Consider the following 20,936-nt stretch of genomic DNA (forward strand, 5'->3'; position numbering starts at 1 on the left):
TACTCCGTTTTGTGGTTTCTATCCCCTTGATATCGTACAAATCCACAATCATCTTTTTGCATTGTCATTGTTTTAGTTCAGGCTTTTTTCACTTTAATCTGTTGTGGGAAGACTTCTTGCTACACCTCAATCAGTTCCCATCACCTCTTAAGTTTTATCCAGGAGGTCAAATGATTTTTGTCACTCCACTATTTAAAACCAACAGTTACCAGCTGACCTCAGATAAAGTCCAAACTTGTGATCACAGTCTATAGGATAGTTCATGGTCTGGCCTCAGCTCACTGCTTTAGCCTCATCACTCCCAAGTTTTCCCTCTTAATCCTCTATGCTTTGATCACTCTGAACACAAGTGTAGTTGGCCAGGGCATGCCAGGTTCCTACAGCTCAGACTTAAATCATGAATCAACATCATCTCAACTACCTGGAGAGTGGAGTGAGGGTGATTTTTCAAACAAAAAATAGGGGATGCTATTACAGAAAAAGACAGTGATTTCTCTCCTACTTGAAATGTGTTTGGACATACAGGTTCTACCACCTAATAATACCCCAACATGAGGTTGATCTACAGTATTCGTATACTAGGTATGTCTGTAGATCCAGATATCTACCTTATCCAAAAATCTTAACCTTTGATGGTGTCTGCTGTAGAAAATTTGTTCCTCAGCTACGTCAGTTCTTTCTTGTCTCTGCCATTCATAATGCAGCTCCCTCTTTCTCTAATATACTTCTTTCTCCTTGATGGTTCCCTTTGTCTTCAAGATTTGGCTCAAGTGTCACCTTCTCAAGGAAAACTTCCCTTCCTTTGATCTTAGATGTTCCTCTTGTGAACTTCTTAGCACTTCATGCTTAATGATCAGTGTGTTTATAAAAAACTAACCTTTACTATGGAATTCTGGCACAGGCTTAAGGGTTCAATAAACATTTAGAGAATGGACAATAAATGGCCAAAATTCAGCTACCAATCTTGGAGAAGGCAATGGCAACCAACTTTAGTACTCTTGCCTGGCAAATCCCATGGATGGAGGAGCCTGGTAGGCTGCAATCCATGGAGTCGCTAGGAGTCAGACACAACTGAGCGACTTCACTTTTCACTTTCATGCATTGGAGAAAACATGGCAACCCACTCCAGTGTTCTTGCCTGGAGAATCCCAGGGATGGGGGAGCCTGGTGGGCTTCCATCTATGGGGTCGCACAGAGTCGGACACAACTGAAGTGACTTAGCAGCAGCAGCAGCTACCAATCTAGTTTTCCCCACCTAATACCATGTCATTCACCTTCTAACAAGGTCTGTTCCCTACACACATATATGTGTACATACACATATTTACTGACATACCCCATCTCCTCACCTTATCAGGGCAAACAGAACTAAACTGCTGAGTGGCCCATAGAACTGATGTATCTCTGTGTGGGATGGAAAGATGAAGTGTTTGAGATCTACCACCTTAGTACTATAGCCTGAATGCACATGATCTCAACAATGATATCTGGTTGTTATCTTAGAGGCTTATTTACTCTTAATTGGATAAGGGTTAAACTTAATTATAGACATCTAATGTCTAAATGACTCAGTGATCACTGCCTGGAATGATCCTTACATCTTGGTGTCTATCAACACATTCAAACCACCCATCAAGTCAATAATTGGCACACTCTGTAGAAGTGTCTAGAGAGAAGCTAAGAAACTAAGTGCTCTCTGGCTTCAGCATACTCTTGAAGCATGCTTTCCCTGGAGATCAGAGCTGTCAAAGGGCACCTTGATTAGGGGAGACCATCAAGGCTCCTCCTCACTTTCCACATGTCAGGATTTTAACAGGTACATGATATTCTACTAAATCCAATGCCATCTCTTTAATACTTATGAGGAAGTGAAATGGGCAATTAAAAATCTATGAAGGTTGATTGATTTTCTCTACTAGCAATTATGCCTTATAATTGTTTGCTGAAAGTGGGATTGGCATTTCACAAAGCTAATGATTGGCTGGGATTTTGTGCTTACTAAACCTCTGTGGGCTCGGAGTTTGGGTTTGGAGGAAAACCAGGAGGTGAGTAGCATTTGAGAAGCCTCTCCAAAGCCTTTCATCTAGAAGCTGGCTGGTGAGCTCTTGAGGTTTCTGACATTTCCCCCCTTCCAACCAGGCTGGAACCCCACTGTAATCAAAATTCACAATGTTCCAGAACCTAGGCTTTGGTCCTCATTAAAAACCCAACAGACAAAAAAGTCCAGGAGGCCTGCCAGCCAAACCTTTTCACACAGCAGGGCAGGTGAGCATTTGGTTTTATTTTTAAGTTAGCAGACTGGGTTGGGGCTCATTTTGAAGGCTGATGAAAGATGGAGAGCCCACGTTTCATCTTCTGATTAATCCAAAATTAAACAATTCAGAGATTTTGATCGCTGGGTCTTTTTTTTTTTTTTTAACAAATGTGACAGATAATAAATAGCTTTCTCTAGTATACATAGAAGGATACACTGTGCTTGCTGGCAGGCTCTTGATGGACCGTTCTTCAGCTTATTCTAAGATCAGAGAGTAAATCACAATTCCTTTTAAAGCACTGTTAACAATTTTCACCTCTTATTGAAACCAAAGTGTGTGTATTCTACTACTCTAGGCGTTACTTACCTGCTGCTCATATTCCCAGTTACAATCTATCTTACTTTTAAAAACATTTTTGAAGAAGTGGGCATGTGATTTATGTAAGTCTCGTAGTACATGAACGGGGAAAGGAATTAGGCATCTATCGCAAGGCTCATTAGTCGCATTTGAATTAAACATAAATCTTTGGAGAATAACAAAGTATTTTGCATTTCCCAGGTTTTTTTCCCCCTTGAATCAGGACTTGAAAATTTAAAGATTTTTAAAATAATAATAAATCCCAAAGGAAATAAATGAGAACTCTAACACACCAAACAAGATCATGGATGGTTCAGGGAGAGAGATGATGAGACCTCTATATAAAGTTCCTGTGACCACCTGATCTTAATAGCCTCACCCTCTGTGACTACCTCAGTCCTCTTCACCTCTGGCCCCTCTGAACACCCACCTCTGAGCACAGGCTCCATCGCTCAGGTTCCACAGAACTTTGTCTATGTCTTCTTTATAACTCATCACAATGCACTGCGATTATTTGCTTTCCTTGAACATCTTCCCCACAGTCTGTCATCTCCCCCAAGGACTAGGACTTAACTGTCTTCATTCCCAGCATAGAGCGGAGCACCTCTCATATTTATTTGTGTATGCATTTGTTTATTTACACCTTGACTCTCTGCAAAAGAATTTTTGAGGCGCTTTATAGAATAGAGGTATTTATAATTCAAAGGAATAAAAGATAAATCCACAAATAAAAGAGAACAGAGTAAAAATCAAAGGCGGTTAGTCAGTGCCTGGCACAGTTGCTAGAGTCTATCTGTCAGGGTCTCAGCAGGAATCTGATGGCACATTCAAACGGAATCCGTTAAGGAGAGGTTGAATAAAGGGACGATTTGCCAAAGTGTTAGAAAGGCTTAAGAAATGGAAAAAGTGGGTAGTGCGGTGCCTCTGGGAAGATAATTGAACCAACTCCACAAGTTTTGACTGCTCTAGACCTGAATGCTGGTGACTAGAACCCAGAGAAAGAACTCTAAGGCAGCCTGATAGGAGCTGTGAACTTACCAAGGGAAGGAGCTCACCTGTAGTGTCCAAACCTGCAGAGGTCATGGAATGAGTACCTAGTCTCTCTCTTCCCAGCTTTAGATCTTTTTCTTGGTACCTTTCATGGGCCAAATCTAATGGAAGCCCAAAGACAGAAGGTCTCAATATAGTCCATCCAGGTCAGGTCCCAGAGTCCCAAGCTATGTGCAGTAAAGAGGGGTGAGGAGAAGATACTTAACACATCATACATACTTGCTAACTCTGTTACAGATACATTAGCCACCAGCCAGAGCAAAATGAGAAACATAATTAGTTCCCCAAATCAGAGCATTTATTACTAATAATATGTCAGTGCTTTATGAAAAGGTGTGAGATTAAAAATCTCCCATGGGAACTCCATAGAGTGACTTCCACAGAGCTCCTTCTCATAGCATGCCGGGAGGCACACAGAGGGCCCAGTACACAGAGCAGTCAAGAAGCAATTTCACAAAGTTACAATAACGAGTTATAAACATACCAGTTTCATAGCCTGATGAACTAGGGTAAATTTTAAAGAACTTGGAGGAAATGTCAAACTGATTATCTTTAATGTAATTCTCCAAGAATATCAGTCACTTTGTTTTTAACAAAGATTTTGATAAAAGTTGAACAACAGACAATTAACATAGCCTGGTAAAACCAAGGATTACATATGAATGATAAAGCTTCAGGCTTCAGTAATCAAAGCAATGGAGGATAAGGCTAGGTTCTTTTGTGAAATGTACGGTAAAGAATCTCCCTGCAATGTAAGAGACCTGGGTTCAATCCCTGGGTTGGGAAGATCTCCTGGAGGAAGGCATGGCAACCCACTCCAGTGTTCTTGCCTGGAGAATCCCATAGACAGAGAAGCCAGCTGGGATACAGTCCATGGGGTTTCAAAAACATGGACACAGCTGAGCAACTAACACTGTTTTCAAGATGTAAGATGCCTAACTCAGATATGCATCTACATAGACGCCTAACACACACACACAAACACACACACACACTCACAACCAAGCTGGTACAAGACTGAAAAAACTCAATAAACATCTATTTTAAAAAGCAGATATTGAAACATGCAGAGAATGAGGCATACTTCCAGTTTGTGCTTTTTCATCTTTACTACCAAGTAGACTCCATTTTCCTCTCCTTCATATATATATATATATTCTGATGGAAACTAGTTATTTCATTCCTTGTTATGGTACAAAGAAATAATGTTCTTCCTGATTTTCTAATCATTGTCATCATCATCTCTAAATTTTGTATAGAACAGTCTTTTGGACTCTGTGGGAGAGGGAGAGGGTGGGATGATTTGGGAGAATGGCATTGAAATACATACAATATCATATATGAAACGAGTCGCCAGTCCAGGTTTGATGCATGATACTGGATGCTTGGGGCTGGTGCACTGGGATGACCCAGAGGGATGGTATGGGGAGGGAGGAGGGAGGAGGGTTCAGGATGGGGAACACATGTATACCTGTGGCGGATTCATTTCGATATTTGGCAAAACCAATACAATAGTGTAAAGTTTAAAAATAAAATAAAGTTAAATTAAAAATAAATAAATAAACAAGGTCCAAGGAGAAAGGCCTCATGAGGCTGATGTTTCAGCAGAAAGATTCTCTTATTCACAAATACTAATCAAGTGTTCTATATATTGTGAAGTAAAAGAAAGATGAGTAAGTCTCAGTATTCTTGCCTGGAGAATCCCAGGGACAGGGGAGCCTAGTGGGCTGCCGTCTATGGGGTCACATAGAGTCGGACATGACTGAAGCGACTTAGCAGCAGCAGCAGCAGCAGCAGTATCTACAGAGTCTCTTGGTTTTGCAGTCAGAGGCTCAAATTCTGGTGTATGAACCTAGACGAACTTTTTTTTTTAGCCTCAGTTTTCTTATCCACAAAATGGGAATATTATCTTCCTCATCAAGTTTCTAAAAATATAATTTAAAGGAAACAGAATTATATAAACTGCCTAACTTAAAATGAATGTTTAATAAATACCAGTGTCCTTTTCAGAGTCTAAAAAAAAAAATTAAAATTGCTTACGAACAGTGGTTAGGAAGTCTACTGAGTACGTCACATGCCTTAGCCTCATGTAGCTATCACCATCTGCATTTTACAGGTGAGGAACCTGAAGCACAGAGAGCTTGAGTGCCTTCCATGACTGGTCCTTGTCTCTCTCTCCAGCTGTGTCTAGCATTTATATTTTCCTCAGTGTCTCCACTTGGAAGACATGGACCTTTTGCAGTTCATCACACCTGCTGGTTTCATACCTAGGATATTAGCACAAGCTATTAATCTACCTGGAATGTGTTTTTCTCTTTTCCTCTTCAGTTAGTAACCATTCATCCTTCAGATTTTATCTGAGCATCACTTCTTCAGAGATGTTTATTTCAATTCCCACATGAGACTGAACCCTCCATTTTAGAATCCGATGAAACTACATATACCTATCCTTTATAGCATTTGTCTCACTGCATTTTTCTATTTTTGGCATAATTACTGGCTCAGTATATCCCTAGTAGACTGAGAGCTATATGAGGGTGAGCTATGTCTTTTCTGTTTACTAATGTATCCTTGGCACCTAGTACAGCTCCTTGAGCAATATAGGTGTTCCTGGAGCCAGCAGTGTGCTGGGAGTTGTAGATAGAACATTAGAAAAGATGGACTTCATCTCTTTGCTCATTGAGTGTTTGGTGTAAAAGAAAGGTAATCAATAAGTAAGTACAATGCCATTTATGGTAGGGGTTAGGAGAGGTTCCAGGGAGAACTAAGATGTAGAGGGTTAAGGAAGGTTTCTCGGAAATAAAAGACCTAAGTAATAGTGATCACTAGGTTCTTTATGTCGGAGAAGGCAATGGCACCCCACTCCAGTACTCTTGCCTGGAAAATCCCATGGACGGAGGAGCCTGGTAGGCTGCAGTCCAAGGGGTTGCTAAGAGTCTGGCATGACTGAGCGACTTTACTTTCACTTTTCACTTTTCATGCATTGGAGAAGGAAATGGCAACCCACTCCAGTGTTCTTGCCTGGAGAATTCCAGGGACGGGGGAGCCTGGTGGGCTGCCCTCTATGGGGTTGCACAGATTTGGACATGACTGAAGCGACTTAGCAGCAGCAGCAGCAGCAGGTTCTTTATGTAGAGTGATTCCTACTAATGTTAAGAAGGAAGTACATAAAGAAACTGAGGAACAAGGAAGCATATGACTTGCCAAGTTTGCTCCGCTAAATAGAAGGGGAACTGGATTCAAACCTAGACAGTCTTGCTCCCACTTCTGTGTTATTATTAATAACTCCACACTGCACTGAACCTTTGAGTTGCCTTGGCAAAAGAGAGATTGGAGACAGGCAGGGCTCCAAACAAAGACTAGAGCAAAATGACGGCTCAGAGTAAAAAAGAGCTTTAAGCTTTTAAGAAACTGATTGATAGCATGTTTAGAAAGAAAAAACAAAAAATAAACCCAAACACTAGCTATAATGTGGCAACTAGATTGGATCAAGGCCAGCCAAAAACAGGTTATCCTTTTCTCACATCTGCCCATTAAAATCCTTGGGACCTGCGTTGCTTGGAAGTCCACACAAACCACAGATGGATTAAGGCTTGATTTCTAAATGGGTTATCTCTCTTTTTCAAGACCACAAACAGAAGACTACATTGAACTCAACATTTTACCATATGCATGCTTTGGTCACAAAAATGGCCCCAAAAGGGAATCTGACTTGGTTCAAAACAAATCCATTTTGAGAAAGTTCACACAACCTCACTGTTTTAGAAGTTTAAAGAAATGTGATCATATCAAGTCCATGTGTAACAATGAGGAAAAAAGTAAAAGGATAATTATTCTAGTAAGAGATCAAATTGCCAACATCTGCTGGATCATCGAAAAAGCAAGAGAGCTCCAGAGAAACATCTATTTCTGCTTTATTGACTATGCCAAAGCCTTTGACTGTGTAGATCACAATAAACTGTGGAAAATTCTGAAAGAGATGGGAATACCAGACCACCTGACCTGCCTCTTGAGAAACCTATATGCAGGTCAGGAAGCAACAGTTAGAACTGGACATGGAACAACAGACTGATTCCAAATAGGGAAAGGAGTACGTCAAGGCTGTATATTGTCACCTGCTTATTTAACTTCTATGCAGAGTACATCATGAGAAACGCTGGGCTGGAAGAAGCACAAGCTGGAATCAAGATTGCCGGGAGAAATCTCAATAACCTCAGATATGCAGATGACACCACTCTTACGGCAGAAAGTGAAGAGGAACTCAAAAGCCTCTTGATGAAAGTGAAAGTGGAGAGTGAAAAAGTTGGCTTAAAGCTCAACATTCAGCAAATGAAGATCATGGCATCTGGTCCTATCACTTCATGGGAAATAGATGGGGAAACAGTGGAAACAGTGTCAGACTTTATTTTTGCGGGGGCTCCAAAATCACTGCAGATGGTGACTGCAGCCATGAAATTAAAAGACGCTTACTCCTTGGAAGGAAAGTTATGACCAACCTAGATAGCATATTGAAAAGCAGAGACATTACTTTGCCAACAAAGGTCTGTCTAGACAAGGCCATGGTTTTTGCAGTGGTCATGTATGGATGTGAGAGTTGGATTGTGAAGAAAGCTGAGCACCTAAGAATTGATGCTTTTGAATTGTGGTATTGGAGAAGACTGTTGAGAGTCCCTTGGACTGCAAGAAGATCCAACCAGTCCATTCTGAAGGAGATCAGCCCTGGGATTTCTTTGGAAGGAATGATGCTAAAGCTGAAACTCCAGTACTTTGGCCACCTCATGCGAAAAGTTGACTCATTGGAAAAGACTCTGATGCTGGGAGGGATTGGGGGCAGGAGGAGAAGGGGACCACAGAGGATGAGATGGCTGGATGGCATCACTGACTCAATGGACGTGAGTGTGATTGAACTCCGGGAGTTGGTAATGGACAGGGAGGCCTGGTGTGCTTCGATTCATGGGGTCGCAAAGAGTCGGACATGACTGAGCGACTGAACTGAACTGAACTGAACAACTTCCTTCTCTAAACAGAAAAATTCAAAGAGGATGTAGTTTTAAAAAACAGTGGGCTGGTTTTTCATCCTCACATCTTTGAAGGACTATGCACGGTTGGAGGGTGGTGGTGCTGGATCAGGCATTTTTGTACATACTACCCACAGGGAAATCTAAATCTATAACCATCATCATAAAATAAAACAAGAAGCAAATCAGAAAGGAATGAATGAAGGGCAAGTGATAGCCAAGGGGTTTACAATAATCAATTATTAAAATGCCTTAAAAGAGCAAAGAAAATGCTTATCAGATCAGCAAAGCACCTTTTAATAAATAATATGATTTGGGTTTAATTAATGGCCTAATTACAGTTTTACCCAATAGGCTTAAATGCTCCAAAGGAACAGTTTGAATCTCTCTGGTAGATAATCTGTGTTTTAAAAAATGTTCTAATTACATATTTGCTTGAGTAAATAATGTGAATTTTACAAAACTGCCTAATGATATATTTATGTGGCTGTATTTACCCAAACGGCCTCTCATTCTGTACTAATGGAATTGGGATTACCGTCCTTGAAAGATGTGGGAACTTGGGATGGCTCCGGCTTTCACCTGATACCCCTGTTATTCTGACTGTTTTTGTTTTCTGTCACCCCAAAAGACACCACTGAAAGCAAGTGACCCACTTATTCATCATCAGTTTATTTAGGAAAAAATTCTTGCTCAACTTTTCGTGTAAACACATTTTGCAGAAAGGGTACAGACTTTTAAAAAATGAGTATTAATGCTGTACAATGGTCCATTAAAAGTGGATGAGACTGTGAACAAGACAGGACATTCAAGGTTTAATTAGCTGCATAATTTATTCTCTTCTTTATATAGTATCTTACAATGCATTACAAAAAAAAAAAAAATCAGACTCTTTGTCTTGGAGTCAGATTGCTGAGACTTAAAGCCACATAACTGTCTGTATTAGGTAACAGACATTATAGAAAAACTGTTTGAATATCCCAGCTGTGGTGGGTGGGGGGCGTGTATCCATTCAAGAGTTTTAAGTCATTTTCATGTTTTAGAGACATAAATCTAGAAAAAGTGGATGGCTATCTATTCATAAAATTGCATGAAGGAACTAAGAGTTTCATTTCATAGTTCTCACAAAATCTAACTCTTACCACTCACTCACTCGGTGCTTCATTCACAAAATAGTAATAGCATGGCTCGGGGAAGGAAACACAGTATTTATATTCCAATGATGCTACAGACAAGATGAGATAGTTAACCAAAACACATACAAAAAAGTATAAAATAATTGAGGGAACAAGGGAATGAGAAAAACTAGCTGCAAATAAAATGGAGGAATGAGATTAACATCCTACCCATATAGTCAACAATAGGCTATAGACACTGAGCTTCCAACAGGCCAAAGCAAAACAGAAAACAAGACTGTTTATACAAGTCAATAGAGTCAGATAATCAGCAATATATAAAAATTGGTTCACAGCAGGGAGGAAAGAGTTAACTGGGAGATTGGGATCGACATATACACACTACTATAAATAAAATAGATAGCTAATAAGAACCTGTTGTATAGCAGAGGGAACTCTACTTAATGCTCTATAATGGCCCATAGGGAAACAAATCTTTAAAAAGAGGGGATATATGGATATATGTATAAGTGATTCACTTTGCTGTACACTTGAAACTAACACAATTTAAATCACCTGCACTCCAATAAAAATTTAAAAAATAGAAATACAAAAAAAAAATTGGTTCATGAGAATCACAGGTGAAATTGATGCCCTGTGTACATAGGACTCTCAGCAGTATCCCAATAGAAGACACGAGAGTAGGTTTCATGTGATTGTCAATTATCATTACAGGACTAAGTTCTTTTAAAAAGGAAGTATATAATAAATGTAATACTGACTCTGTTGATCACAGTGGTATCTCTCTTGGGTGATTCAGAAGTCCAATAATTGCAAGGATTCAGGGCCCTCATTATAGGCATTAATTGTGTTTTACTATGGTTGGGCATAATTGCTACTTAATTGAGGGTTCAAGCTGATAGAGTGCCAGATTAACTAATTTTCACCTTAACAAAAGTGTAATTATTTATCAAAATTTTGAATTCTTCTGCTGATGCCCTTTACATTATTTCTTACCCTGGGCACTCTCACAAAGCTCAGGTGATCCCATTGCTCAGACTGAAAGACCTATGATTCCGACTTGTAAAGATGTGGACAGCATGGACCCTGAAGCTCTATAATCCTAGCATTTTCTTCTCATCCAAGAGCATCTGAGGCTGCTGGCCTGTGGGAGGTCTGTGGCCACACCGTCTGCTCACTCTGGCCTCATTTGCCTGGATCAAGTGTAGGAAACTGAAGGCACTAAGCGGTATATTTCAGAAACTTTGCAGTAATTGAAAAGAGAGGGTGATAAGGGGGTGGGGTGGGAAGCTCTTTGGCAACTTGATTATACTGGCCACTCGTGGGCTGCATGATAAACTTAAGGCATATTTTTGAAATAGTACAGGGCTAAGAGCAAGCCATAACTCCAAGTGCTTTGAAGAGAAGCCCATCCTCTCAAGTAGTCATTTATAATTAGGCTGTGGAACTCAGCCCTGTAGTCATTTATTATTGAAATTACCTTAAGGTGATCTCCAAAACAATTTCATCTCTTGATTTACCTCCTCCTCCCCTTGTAAAAGTAGCAAATGGAATTTGTGGGATTAGCATAGAGGAGCAAATAGGCAGAGGTGAAATGGAGCCAGGAGCAAATGCTTAGCAGGACTTAGAAGGGAGGTGCCAGGAGGACATGGGTGGATCATTGGAGAATTGATGTGAAAGACTCTCTGCTCCCAGAAAAGAGTGGGCTTCAGTGGTTTCTCTCAAGTTTTATCGCACATTAACAGAACCATATGCTCTGCCCATGTGGGCAGCACCTGTGGGGAGTACATCAGCTTCCGACTAAGTGGAGCGTTGGGAAGATTCTGTTTAGAAAATGAGATGTAGTATGACTACAGGGGAGGTCTTCAGCCTTCACAGAATATATTTCTTTGGATTTTTTTTTATTCTATGTCCACCAAAAGAAAAAAAATGTATAGTAGGTGCTATTATGTGTCTGGTTTCTTTAGCTAAACGAAATGTCATCAAGATTTATCCATTTTGTTGCACAGATATTTGCTTATTTTTTAATTTTAATTTTTTCTTTTTTAAAATTCTTATTGGGGTATAGTTACTTTACAGTGTTGTGTTAGTTTCTACTGTACAGCAAAGTGAATCTGCTATATGTATACATATATCACCTCTTTCTTGGATTTCCTTCCCATTTAGGTCACCACAGGTTATTGAGTAGAGTTCCCTGCGCTATTCAGTAGGTTCTAATTAGTTATCTATTTTACACCCAGTATCAGCTGTGTGTAAATGTCCATCACAATCTCCCAATTCATCCCACCCCTCATACTGTATGATTTCTTTCACAGAGAATTCATTAATGAGCAAAAATAATTCATAAGAAGTCAGAGGAGCAGTTTTGATTGAGGAGGGGGGTGGATCTTCACTGAAAAAACCATGAGGGAACTTTGTAGAAAAAATGAAATATTTTAAAATTTGTTCTAGATTGTTTTACAAAGGTATGTAAACATTTATTGAGTTGGACACTTACAATCTGTATATTTTAATAAATAAAATGTATTAACATCTAAAAAAAGAAAAAAATAACTTTCTATTACTATGGAACACAAAGGAGAAAATAATATATCTTTTTTTTTTTTTTAAGAGGATGGTGGGCAGCTGGAGGGAGGGAAAAATGGAAAGAAGAAAATACTCTTTCCCAGACTTGAAATAAATACATCTCTATCAAAGCCAAATCAAATTGTATATGCCAAAGTTATTAGACCCAGAGTCTACTTGTTAGAAATAAATATTTTGCCAAAGGATTAAATCCTATTATGTCACAGAGGCTGAGTTTCTTCAGCCAACCAGAAAAACCGTGACAGGTAAAACTTGATAGCATCTATACAGGTGGAGACACAAGAAGCACAGAATCCCCAAGTTTAAATGAGAAATCTTGCAGTTTCCTGTGTCCCAGATCAGAACCATGCCTTTGTGGCAGCTCTGGATTCTCAGACTTGCATTTGGGATAAGTCTTATTGGCCTTTAGTGCCCATTCTGGCCTCTGCCCTTCCTTCTGCGTGTCTCCCCACTGCTTCCCTGGTGCTGTCACCACGCTGCTCACAGCTCACCCATTCTAAAACCCATCCTCTCAAACTGTGCTTCCAGGTATTATCCTATTCTCCAGTATTTCCTGGCTCCTCTCTCACCATCAAACCTTGCTGTTTCATTTGCTATGTTCTCAGGAGCTTGGTGACACATGAGTTTTATTAAATGCTGAGATAAACGGTGAATGTGTTACATCCTCCAAAAAGCAGATTTCTTGTCAACAGAAGTCTCAATGACATAACTCAGAGAAGAACATATTAGAATCATGGCAGGATGGGAAAAAAAAAATCTGTGATATTTTTCAGCCTACTCTAGCAAACAGCACTTCAGTGATTAGGATGGCTTTGGCTACAAGTAAGAAAATCTGACTTGAATGGACAAAATGATAGGAGTATTTTATTATGCCATATGAAGACTGAAAAAAAAGTACTGAGTAGATGCTTTGGTGCCCATTTCTTCACTTTGCCCAATTCATCCTGTTCCCCAGCTTGTCCCAGCTAAATGTTCTTATGTTGGCAAGATGTTCATCGTAAAGGCATCCCATGATGACACAACCAAGTTCAGAAAAAAAGCAGATAACTCATCCCCTTATTTATCAGAGAGAAATGTTTTATAATTGCTCACAAGCAATATTCTCATCCCATTCATGGATCACAGCCTTGTCATGGCAAAGAGGCTTGCATAACTCAGTGAACTCTGAATGGTGCCATGCAGGGCTACCCAAGATGGACAGGTCATAGTGGAGAGTTCTGACAAAATGTGGTCCCTGGAAGAGAAATGGCAAACTGCTCCAGTATTCTTGCTACAAGAACCCCATTAACAATATGAAAAGGCAAAAAGATATGACACTGGAAGATGAGCCACCCAGGTTGGAAGCTGTCCAATAAGCTACAAAGTGGAGTACAAAATGAAGAAGGGCAAAGGCTAAGACGTTTGTCAAGAGAACACATTGGTCATAGTAAATATACTTTTCCAACAACACAATAAATGATTCTAACAATGGACATCACCAAATGGTCAATATTGAAATCAGATTGATTATATTATTTACAGCCAAAGATGAAGAAGCTCTCTACAGTTAGCAAAAACAAGATCTGGAGCTGATTGTGGCTCAGATCATGAGCTCCTTATTTCCAAATTGAGGCTTAAATTGAAGAAAGTAGGGAAAACCATTAGGTCATTCAAGTATGTCTTAAATCAAATCCTTTGTGATTTTACGGTAGAAGTGACGAATAGATTCAAGGGATTAGATCTGGTAGACAGAGTGCCTGCTGCTGCTGCTGCTGCTAAGTCGCTTCAGTCATGTCCGACTCTGTGTGACCCCATAGACAGCAGCCCATTAGGCTCCTCTGTCCCTGGGATTCTCCAGGCAAGAATACCGGAGTGGGTTGCCATTTCCTTCCCCAATGCATGAAAGTAAAAAGTGAAAGTGAAGTCCCTCAGTCGCGTCTGACTCTTAGTGACCCCATGGACTGCAGCCTACCAGGCTCTTCTATCCATGGGATTTGCCAGGCAAGAGTACTGGAGTGGGGTGCCATTGCCTTCTCTGGACAGAGTGCCTAAAGAACTATAAATAGAGGTTTGTAACACTGTACAGGAGGCAGTGATCAAAACCATCCCAAAGAAAAATAAATGCAAGAAGGCAAAGTGTCTGAGGCAGCTTTACAAATAGCTCATGAAAGAAGAGAAGTGCAAAGCAGAGAGAAAGGGCATGATATACTGAATTGAACGCAGAGTTCCAGAGAACAGCAAGAAGAGATAAGAAGGTCTTTTTAAATGAACAAGGCAAAAAAATAGAGGAGAACAATACAATGGGAAAGACTAGAGATCTCTTCAAGAAAACTGGAGATATGAAGGAACATTTCATGAAAGGATGAGCATGATAAAGAACAGAAACAGTAAGGACCTAACAGAAGGAGAAGATATTAAGAACAGGTGGCAAGAATATACAGAAGAACTATACAAAATTTCTTAATGACCATGAAAACCAGAATGGTGTGGTCACTCATCTAGAGTCAGACATCCTGGAGTATGAAGTCAAGTGGGTCTTAGGAAGCATTACTACAAACAAAACTAGTAGAGGTGATGGAATTCCAGATGAGCTACTTTAAATCCTAAAAGATGATGCTGTTAAAGTGACACACTCATTATGACGGCAAATTTGGAGAACTCAGCAATGACCACAGGAGTGGAAAAGGTCAGTTTTCATTCTAGTCTGAAAGAAGGGCAATGCCAAAGAATGCTTAAACTACTGTACAAATGTACTCATTTCAGATGCTAGCAAGGTTATGCTGAAAATCCTTCAAGTTAATCTTCAGCACTATGTGAGCCAAGAACTTTCAGAAGTACAAGCGGGGTTTAGAAAAGGCAGAGGAACCAGAGCTCAGATTGCCAACATTCATTGGATCATAGAGAAAGCAAGGAGATTCCAGAAAATCATCTGCTTCTGCTTCATTGACTACATTAAATCCATTGACTGTGTGCATCCCAATGAACTGTGGAAAATTCTTCTTTTTTTTTTTTTTAATACTTATTTTATTATTTATTTACTTGGCTGTGCCAGGTCTTGGTTGTAGCATGCAGGATCTAGTTCCCTGGCCAAGGTTTGAACCCAGGTCCCCTGCTTCGAGAGTGTGGAGTCCCAGCCACTGGACCACCAAAGAATTCTCCTGTGGAAAATTCTTAAAGAGTCTGCAATATCAGACCACCTTACTTGTCTCCTGAGAAGCCTGTACCCAAGTCAAGAATCAACAGTTAGAACCTTACATGGAACAAATGACTGGTTCAAAATTGGGAAAGGAGTACAACAAGACTGTATATTGTCACCCTGTTTAACTTCTATGCACAGTATATCATGTGGAATGCCAGGCTGGATGAATCACAAGTTGGAATCAAGATCACCAGGAGAAATATCAAAAAACTCAGATATGCAGTTGATACCACCCAAATGTCAGAAAGTGAAGAGGAATTAAAGAGCCTCTCAATGAAGGTGAAAGAGGAGAGTGAAAAATCTGGCTTAAAACTCAAGATTCAAAAAATGAAGATCATGGCATCCAGTCCTCACTTCTTGGCAAATAGATGGGGAAAAACATGAAACAATGACAAACTTTATTTTCTTGGGCACCAAAATCACTGCATATCGTGACTGTAGCCATGAAATTAAAAGATGTTTGCTCCTTGGAAGGAAAGCTTTGACAAACCTAGACAGTATATTAAAAAGCTGAGACATTTTTTGCAAACAAAGATCTGTACGGTCAAAACTGTGGTTTTTTCAGTAGTCATGTACGGATGTGAGAGGACCATAAAGAAGGCAGAGCACTGAAGAACTAATACTTTCTAATTGTGTTGATGAAGAAGACTCTTGAGATTCCCTTGGACAGCAAGGAGGTCAAATGAATCAATCCTAAAGGAAATCAACCCTGAATATTCATTCAAAGGGCTGATGCTGAAGCTCTAATACTTTGGACACCTGATGCATAGAGCAGACTCATTGGAAAAGACCCTGATGCTCAGAAAGATTGAGCGCAAAAAGAGAAGACAACAGAGGATAAGATGGGTAGATGGTATCACCAACTCAATGGACATAAATTTGAGCAGACTTTGGAGATAGTGAAGGACAGGGAAGCCTGGAGCATTGCAGTCTATGGGGTCTCAAAGAGTTAGACATGACTTAGCGACTGAACAACAATAATAGTCTCAGATGTCATATGCTCCTTTCTAACCCATAATTGTCACAGACAATGTGAAATTATGCCTGGCTTAGACTACTCACACTACCATTTAGTTATGTAGGAGAGGGCATGCCTCCCAAACAAAATTTAGATTCTTTGCATATAATGTAAACTTAAATATCAATCTGGTCTTTTACTTTAATTTACTTTGCTCTTAATTCAGTAATAATATCCTTCCTTCTGTAGAAGCATTTCCAATGCTGATCCATAAGAATTTCAGTGTAAGAGAGAGAGAAGGAAAAGAGGAATCAGAAGACAAGACAAAACAGTTTTGTAGAGTCTAAATTTTGTGACGTCTAAAAGGTTTTATTACATGATTCTGTTTCCCATTCAAATTGGCCTTTCCTAGTAACTCAGAAACTATCAAATATCTTAACCACAAAAATCACATCAGGAGCAAGTGAGTACACATTTAGAAGAGTACAAGAGGTTGCCTGTGGTCCACTGTGTTGGTGATGCAGGAATGGAGACTATTTTATAGTGCTGATGAGTGAAAGCACCAATCACAATGAAGGTGAGGTTTTTTTCCAGAAGTTGAAAAAGCTATAAAACTGTATCTTAAACCTTCGTTCCATTGATCTAGAGTGAAGAAAATCGGCCAGGTCCATTGCTCCTAATTTCAAATCAACTTAACTGGACTCCAGTGACTAAAAAGTGAACTGAAACCTGAATATTTTTCTCCTGAAAAGCTCTGTGAGCACAATTGGCTAGATATAGGGTCTCTGGTTTACATCACTTCACCTGCTAATGAACCTCACAGCACTTCGACCTCCGTCACATGGCCTTCCACAAACAGGCTTGTACTAAGAAACACATTGCCTCAACGTATCTCAAATAAGGACAAGATCTTCCCCATCTTTATAGCACTCTCTAGTGCTTGGAATAGTGCTAATTAAAGGCTATCAATATAAGTTTATTAAAAAATAATTGTTTGGTTTGAAAAGCTGTTGAAAATAACTGACTTGTTTATAGTATGCTCTAACAATATAAGAAAGAGATCTGTCTAGAGTGTTTCTTTGAAATACATTAAAACAGAAAGTCTAAATCCTTAATGTTTAATTTTTTACTAATTGAAAAACCAAGATTGGTGGGATGGGGGGATGGGTGGGAGGGAGGCCTAAGAGGGAAGGGATAATGTATACATATAGCTGATTCAATTTGTTGTATATCAGAAACTAATACAAGGTTGCAAAACAATTATACTCCAATTAAAAAGAAAGAAAAATCAAGATTGTCAGAATAAAGACTGTAAACTAGTTGTGCATTAATTGTATTGAAAAATCAAGACCTATTGGTAATTCTGGATGAAAGTTTCACTTCCAGAAATCACATTTCTTGTACAGATACATCTCAATAGACTAACAGGAGTGAAGTGGGGTCTTCCCCAAGAGCCAACACTGGAGCTTTGGCTTAAAAGCTCTTCACAACAGATAAGAGTCAAGAGAGTAGGGTGAAAATCCTGCATTAGTCTCATGTCATCACTGTTTGTCTAGGTAAAACCATGTAATCTGAAACAATACCTATGGCCAGAAGAACACAACATTTACTCAATGGATTTCTGAACAATTACATCTTACTGGCTGGCTAAGTATTCAAAAATCCTTTCCTACTCATTTTGACCAGCAATTTTGTCTCCTACAAAATTAAGGTATAAGACTGACTTTTAAAGATATTACTATGAGTGATCACAACCAAACCAGCTAAAACTTGATTTTAGCTTTCCTTGAGGAGCTGTTTTACTTGACTGTGTGCCCCTCCTATAAGCCATGTTTGGCATCCACTTGAATTAAATAATCTGTGAGGCAAAAATGCCTTCCTTTGCTTCAGTTTGCCATAGCACTTAAAATTCTAACCACTAGGAGAAGGCAATGGCACCCCACTCCAGTACTCTTGCCTGGCAAATCCCATGGACGGAGGAGCCTGGTAGGCTGCAGTCCATGGGGTCACTAGGAGTCGGACACAACTGAGCGACTTCACTTTCACTTTTCACTTTCATGCATTGGAGAAGGAAATGGCAACCCACCCCAGTGTTCTTGCCTGGAGAATACCAGGGACAGGGGGGCCTGGTGGGCTTCTGTCTATGGGGTCGCACAGAGTCGGACACGACTGAAGTGACTTAGCAGTAGCAGTAGTATCAAATTACTCAATTAAACAACCATTGAGAACTTACTACATGAGTGAAATGTATTGATTAGTTTTTGAGAAAGTTAAAAAAATCTGTTTTAAAGAGTATATAACCCACAGAGGCCAAGGATGAATAAGAAAATAATTATAGTTCAGTATATATACACATAAAACACATATATATGCAAAAATATATAGAGGGGATCAAAGCTAGAAGATATATGATCCAACTGAGAAAATCAATTGGGAAAATCTTTGTAGACAAGAAAATATGTGCAAAGAATCTTAAAATACAGATTTAAATATTTTTTATTTTCTATTGGAGTATAGTTGATTAACAATGTTGTGTTAGTCTCAGGTGTACAGTAAAGTGATTCAATTTTACACATACACATATCTATTCTTTTTCAAATTCTTTTCCCATTTAGGCTGTTACATAATATTGAGCAGATTTCCCTGTGCTATACAGTAGGTCCTTGTTACTTATCCATTTTAAATATAGCAGTGTGTATATGTAAATCCCCAACTCCCTAACTATTCCATACCCTACCCCATAAACAGGTTTGTTATCTAAGTCTGTGAATCTGTTTTATAAATAAGTTCATTTGTAAAAAGATAGATTTTTAATACAACTGATAGTGAAAGCAAGTAAAACAGGCATATGAGCAAAATCAAAGAGACTTCTTGGTTTTTATATTTCTTTCAAAATGGGCAAATTCAAAGTGGATAAAACCTAACCCAAGGACACTGTAGTGAACAGTTGACAGACAACAGGATTCAGAGGAAAGAAGATAATTAACAGGGAGGTTTTAATGGTCAAGGGAAGCCTTTGAAATGTCCAGAACATGAGATACAACAGGAAGATCCTAAAGTTTCTGTGGGTGGCAAGAGATGACTGATCAATGACATGACGATCCCAAAATGAGTTTTTCCTTCTCTACCATTTATTCTCAGGCAGTCTCTAACCTCTGTGTGCATTAATCTGCTTTGACAAAGCAAAAAGAAAATAAATCCGATGATGCACTTTGCTCGAGAATGTGGAATCTATATTGAGGCCAACCTTAGGGAAACAGGAAATCAGAGTGAAGGTTACAGCTCTGACAGCGACCTGGGCTGGATGCGCTTTCATTCCTTTCTAGGTCACACTGACATGAGGCCCACAGACAGCTTTGAAATCTGCCAAAGAAGTCAACACATGCCAGGATGGAATGGGATTCCACTTCCCTTTGCTTTTTGTAGTAAAGAACTCTCATCAGATGTAGTCTAGTCTTTAAACAAAGTGCCACTTAGCTTAATCATTCTTGTAATTCTAAAAAAGCCTTTTGATAGCCATAAACGGGTAGGGAATAAAATGACAACAGACAAATGTACTAAAGATATACATACTAAATTAAAAGGAAAATTAAAAATATGAAAAAAAGTTCTACTGACTATAATCAATAAAAAGAACATTCAGAAAACTATATCCTATCTTTCACTTATTAAATTATCCACTGATACTATCTGATAGAGAAAGCTGCCATAGATTAGGAACATGAGATACTGGCATAAGGTTTTGATTCAGTAATTCAATCTCTGGAAATTTGTTCCAAGAAAATATTTTCTATTTGTAGATCATAGTCACATTATTTCTAATAATGCAAAACCATAGACAGGTTTAATATAAACCAAAGACAATGATCAAATTTATTTAGAACAGTAACATGAAAACTATGTGGAACATGTAGCGGTGGTGTTTTAGTCTCTGAGTCTAAACAGTTGGACACCCAACTCTTATGACCCCGTGGGCTGTAGCCTGCCAGGTTCCTCTGTCTGTGCGATTCTCCAGGCAAGAATGCTGGAATAGGTTGCCATTTCCTTCTCCAGGGGATCTTCCCAACTCAAGAATCGAACCTGGGTCTCAAGCATCGCAGGCAGATTCTTTACTGACTGAGCTATGAGGGAAGCTGGAAAGTGTTTATGAAATGTATCAGGATACAAAATTAAATGTATAGCTATTATGATCACAAGACTATAGCAAGCATACTGATAGTATGTAAAATATAAAACAATGCTTCTTTTACTTGACTATAGTATTTACAAATAAACTTTCTTTTGTCTTTTTGTATAGTTTCTCTAGTACTGACATGTTGCTCTAGCAATTTTTAAAGGCTTTATATGTTTTAAAGTCTTATTCATGAATTTCTAACTGCAATTGGATTAGGAAAAATA

At 39.2% G+C, this 20,936-nt stretch overlaps 1 long non-coding RNA gene across 3 annotated transcripts in view; it reads right to left on the reverse strand.

Moving 5' to 3' along the window:
• The window catches only part of LOC147366721 (uncharacterized), a 326,426-nt gene that overhangs the window by 179,497 nt on the left and 125,993 nt on the right, over positions 1-20,936 (reverse strand). The window contains exon 6 of one of the 3 annotated variants that reach the window (XR_015169039.1): positions 19,077-20,659. The exons of 1 other annotated variant lie outside the window; for it this stretch is intronic. This is a non-coding gene — a long non-coding RNA (uncharacterized LOC147366721). Of the gene's footprint in view, positions 1-19,076; positions 20,672-20,936 lie in introns of those variants that run through there. One more of the 3 variants, XR_015169038.1, reaches the window with a different exon arrangement.

This window comes from Bos grunniens, chromosome 8 (assembly GCF_055505025.1).
Source record: "Bos grunniens cultivar Pamir isolate PY7600 chromosome 8, Bosgru_T2T1.0, whole genome shotgun sequence".
NCBI lineage: Eukaryota > Metazoa > Chordata > Mammalia > Artiodactyla > Bovidae > Bos > Bos grunniens.